This window comes from Ctenocephalides felis, unplaced genomic scaffold (assembly GCF_003426905.1).
Source record: "Ctenocephalides felis isolate EL2017-DRISC unplaced genomic scaffold, ASM342690v1 CF-g0.4_SCAFFOLD_03573, whole genome shotgun sequence".
Taxonomy (NCBI): Eukaryota; Metazoa; Arthropoda; class Insecta; order Siphonaptera; family Pulicidae; genus Ctenocephalides; species Ctenocephalides felis.
Window position 1 is genome coordinate 21,055,184 of NW_020539727.1, and position 5,715 is coordinate 21,060,898.

Sequence of the window (5,715 nt, forward strand, 5' to 3'; positions counted from 1 at the left end):
GCAGTTTTTAGCATGTGTTGATATTTTTTGGAAAATTTAAAAGGCGATGGGATTTTGTTATTTTTAAGGAATTTTGACACGCTATTAAGAAACCACGTGTTCGTTTCGATAAGGGCCGTATTGTCATTGCGTTTATTTATGACTATGGTGTTATGTAATTGTAAAAAACAACCCCTCAGCGAATCTTCTTTTAATTGTATTCTCTTCAAAATGTAAAATTTAGGTTAAAAAAATCGATATTGTGATTTTAAATTTTTTAATATGCTCAGTTAACATTGTTTTAAATGTTTGGATTTTTTGAATTATTTGTGTTGATTATTAAGGCGTTTACTCAGGTTTGGCTAGTTTCTCCAATATAAAAGAGTTCGCAATTAGAGCAATTAATTTGATATACTAAATTCCTGAGGCGGTCAAAATTGAACTTAGATTTCATTTTGTGTAAAAATTGAACTAAGGGTTGCTCACACAATTACATACCAACAGAATGCCACATTGTTTGAAATAGTTTTTTCCACGAGGAAATATAAATCTTTACGTACGGTAGGCAAATGACACCAGTATATGATTCTAAGTCTAAGCGGTTTTTATGATCTGTGAGGTCTTTTTGTTTGTTAAAAAATGTAACTGCGTCTGTTATTTATGACCGAGTTGATTATGTTCGTAGGATATGAGTTGTTTTTCAGTGTTGTGTTATAACCAGGTCAATGTTCGTGTCCCAGAAGTTTTTGTCAGATAGTAATATGGCGTGGTCTGTTAAATTTATTATTGTCGCAATTTTCATTTTAAGAGGGTGGTATGAGTGGTAATTTATGTATCGTCCGGAGCTAGTTGGTTTCTGGTACCAGTTAGTAATTAGTCGGTGGTCATTTGTACGTATGAGTTCTGATGTCTAGAAAGCTAATCGAATTCATTGTCTACTATACGTAAAAATGACCACCGACTAATTACTAACCTGTACCAGAAACCAACTAGCTCCGGACGATACATAAATTACCACTCATACCACCCTCTTAAAATGAAAATTGCGACAATAATAAATTTAACAGACCACGCCATATTACTATCTGACAAAAACTTCTGGGACACGAACATTGACCTGGTTATAAAACACACTGAAAAACAACTCATATCCTACGAACATAATCAACTCGGTCATAAATAACAGACGCAGTTACATTTTTAACACAACAAAAAGACCTCACAGATCATAAAAACCGCTTAGACTTAGAATCATATACTGGTGTCATTTGCCTACCGTACGTAAAAGATTTATATTTCTCGTGGAAAAAACTATTTCAACAATGTGGCATTCTGTTGGTATGTAATTTGTGATGCAACCCTTAGTTCAATTTTTACACAAATGAAATCTAAGTTCAATTTTGACCGCCTCAGGAATTTCGTATATCAATTAATTGCTCTAATTGCGAACTCTTTTATATTGGAGAAACTAGCCAAAACCTGAGTAAACGCCTTAATCAACACAAAATATTCAAAAAATCCTAAGCAATTTAAAACAATGTTAACTGAGCATATTAAAAATTTAAATCATAATATCGATTTTTTTAACCCTAAAATTTACATTTTGAAGAGAATACAATTAAAAGAAGATTCGCTGAGGGGTTGTTTTACAATACATAACGACAGAGTCATAAATAAACGCAATGAAATACGGCCCTTATCGAAACGAACACGTGGTTCTTAATAGCGTGTCAAAATTCTTAAAAAATAACAAAAAATCCATCGCCTTTTAAATTTTCCAAAAAAATATCAACACATGCTAAAAACTGCTTGAGAAAATGTGGCATTCTATCCTAAACTCCAAAGAGTAAATACATAGTTTCGACAACTTGTTAAGTTATCATGATTATTAGTGTGTTTTACCATTTGTGATGTTTGTGTTAAAAAATATATATCTTATCAATGTGCACATACTCATACCATGGATTAATATGGTTTCATATGCTATATTAGGATAAAAATTGTAAGTGTTTTATTAAACCATTATTATTATTGTTTTTCCACAAAATTTCTTTCATATAATTTATTTAGTTTCAATTTATAGTTAACTTGATTACCACTGAATGATTGGCTAAGATGCTAGCCGAAACGTATGGATTTTAAATAAATAAATTTTAAAAAAAAACTCATACTATTTTTATTGATGTTACGCCCGATTATTAAACTCAAATAAACATATATATCAACATCAAATCAAGATATTCAAAATATATATTATATATATAGATGGACTTTGAATTCGATTATTTCATCTTAAGCAGTAAATATAGAAAATTCGGGACATTGTTTTGGTTTTGTCAAATAACTCAGAAATTTCATATGAAAGCACCCCCTTTTCAGTTAGATAGGTGAAACTAGATAAAAATTACAACATTTCTAAGAAACACTTTTTACACTCCGATATAAAAATTTTGAATAAAACGACTTTGATAAATTAGTATATATTGATTTATACATGATTATATATGACCTAACGCCTTAGTTTGTATGGGAATTGGATATATAAATGTATATATTGATATATACATGATTATATATCGCCTAACAGCCTTAGTTTGTATGGGAATGGGATATATAAATGTATATATTGATTATACATGATTATACATACTATCTGTTTTAGTTTGCATGGGAATTAGATATATAAATGTATATATCGATTTATACATGATTATATATATACTAGCTGTCCAGTTTGTATGGGAATTGGATATATAAAGTATATATTGATTTATACATGATTATATATGGCCTAACTGCCTTAGTTTGTATGGGAATTGGATATATAAATGTATATATTGATTTATACATGATTATATATGGCCTAACTGCCTTAGTTTGTATGGGAATTGGATATATAAATGTATATATTGATTTATACATAATTATATATGGACTAGCTGCCTTGGTTTCTATTACTCAAAAATTTCATTAGGAACCACCCCTTTTCGTTAGATAGGGTGAAACTAGATAAAATTTACAACATTTCCTATGGAACGCTTTTATACACTCCGATGTCTTTTTCCCTTAGGCAAAGCTTTGCATGGTAGACGACATCTACTCCGAGCTAACACCATTGGCAACTGCTTATGCACGAGCTCGTGGTGCTGACAGGATGTCTTCGTTTGGAGATTTTGTTGCAGTTTCAGACGAATGTGATGCTGTCACTGCTAAAATAATCAGCAGAGAAGTCTCTGATGGTATTATTGCTCCTGGATATACACCGGAGGCTTTGGAGATTTTGAAAAAGAAGAAGAATGGACTTTATTGTGTACTTCAGGTAGATAGAGGATATATGTATAGATATATATATATATTATATATATATATATATAATATATATATATATTTATATACAATGTGTCTATTACTATTACCCGATTGATCCCAACTACGAGCCCCAAGAATTGAAAGAAAGACCCTATTCGGTCTAACAATGGAGCAGAAACGCAATGATGCAGTTATAGATAAAGCACTGTTCTCCAACGTCGTGACTTCAGGTCCAAAATTGACAGAAAAGTGCTATTCGTGACCTGATAGTTGCAACTATTGCCCTAAAATACACCCAGAGCAACAGTGTGTGTGCTATGCAAGAGACGGACAAGTTATTGGAATTGGGGCTGGACAGCAATCCAGGATCCATTGCACCAGATTGGCCGGGGATAAAGCTGATAACTGGTAAGGGATAATTGAGTCTTTATTGATAAATAGACAATGTAGTAGTTTGTGGGTTATAACGAGTTGCTGCATGACAAGTCATATATCTTAGTTTTTCACTTACACCTATAGTTATCACTTGTCTTTATTCTTCAGGTGGTTACGTCAGCACCCAAGAGTCACTTCAATGAAATTCCGCAAAGGAGTGAAACGTGCCGAAATCTCAAATGCCATTGACAACTTTGTTAATGGAACCATAGGTAACAAATTTAACAACTTAAATGCTGTCATTAAATAATTTAATGTCTTAAATTATATTATTTTTTTTATCCAGGTAAAGACATGCCAGTCTCCCATTCGAATCAATGTACGAACCAGGAAATGTTCCAAAACTCTTAACCGATCTGATAAGGCAGAGTGGCTGAAGCAGTTTGTTGGTGTTGCTTTGGGATCTGATGCATTCTTCCCGTTCAGAGATACATTGACAGAGCCAGACTGGGTAATAATAATTATATATTTTCAAACTATTACTTTCAATCCCTTTTTCCCAAGTCGTCAATCATTTGCATTCTTTTTTCCTTTTTGCAAAAGGGTCCAATCCAATTTCTTTTCACTTCATTTGCTGTCTCAAGTTAGTAGAATTTCTATTTCTATTATTAAGTTTTTATTAATTTTATTTCAATGTGTCTATTTCTATTACCAGAGTGGAGTTTCCTACATCGGCAGTCCATCAGGTTCAAATAATGATGAAGGTGTTATCCAGGCTTGTAACGAGCATGGAATCGTTATGGCTCATACTAATTTGAGACTTTTCCATCACTAGATTGTAAGGTACAGATTTATAGTAATTTTGATATTATATAATGATTGTTGATACATGTATACATTTATTCAATTGAAGTAATAAATATTTTTTACCAAAAAATGTTCCGAGTTTTCTATATTTATTGCTTAAGAATGAAATATCAAATTCATAGTCGTTTTATTCAAAACTTTTATATCAGAGTGTATAAAAGTGTAATAAAGGAAACGTAGTAAATTTTATCTAGTTGATTTTATCTAACTGAAAAGGGGTAGTTTCATATGAAGTTTTTGAGTTATTTGACAAAAACCAAAAAAATGTTCCGAATTTTGTAATAATTCTGCTAAATAATCAAATATCAAATTCAAAGTCGTTTTATTCAAAAACTTTTATGAGTGTATATAACTGTTTTAATGGAAATGTAGTAAATTTTATCTAGTTTCACCCTATCTAACTGAAAGGGGTAGTTCCATATGAAATTTTTGAGTTATTTGGCCAAAACTTGGTCCCGAACCCGAACAAAAAAATGTCCCGAATTTTCTATTTATTGCTACTAAAGAATGAAATATAGAATTCAAGTCGTTTTATTCATAACTTTTATATCTGAGTGTATAAAAGTGTTCTTTAGGAAACGTAAATTTTATCTTGTTTCACCCTATCTAACTGAAAAGGGGTAGTTCCATATGAAATTTTTGAGTAATAGAAACCAAGCAGCTAATCCATATATATTATGTATAATCAATATAAACATTTATATATCCAATTCCCATACACACTGGACAGCTAGTATATATATAATCATGTATAAATCAATACATACATTTATATATCCAATTCCCATACAAACTGGGACAGCTAGTATATAATAATCATGTATAAATCAATTATACATTTATCTATCCAATTCCCATACAAACTAAGGCTGTTGGTCATATATATTCATGTATAAACAATATAGATACATTTATATACCAATCCCATACAAACAGGCAGTTAGGCCATATATATCATGTATAAATCAATATATACATTTATATATCCAATTCCCATACAAACTAAGCTGTTAGGTCATATATATTCATGTATAAATCAATATATACATTATAATCCAATTCCCATACAAACTAAGGCAGAGTTAGGCCATATATAATCATGTATAAATCAATATATACATTTATATATCCAATTCCCATACAAATAAGGCAGTTAGGCATATATAATCATGTATAAATCGTATA

The 5,715-nt window shown here is 30.8% G+C and overlaps 1 pseudogene; it reads left to right on the forward strand.

Moving 5' to 3' along the window:
• The first annotated feature begins 284 nt into the window (after positions 1-284).
• LOC113389739 lies at positions 285-4,504 on the forward strand (annotated as a pseudogene).
• The last annotated feature ends 1,211 nt before the right edge of the window (positions 4,505-5,715 follow it).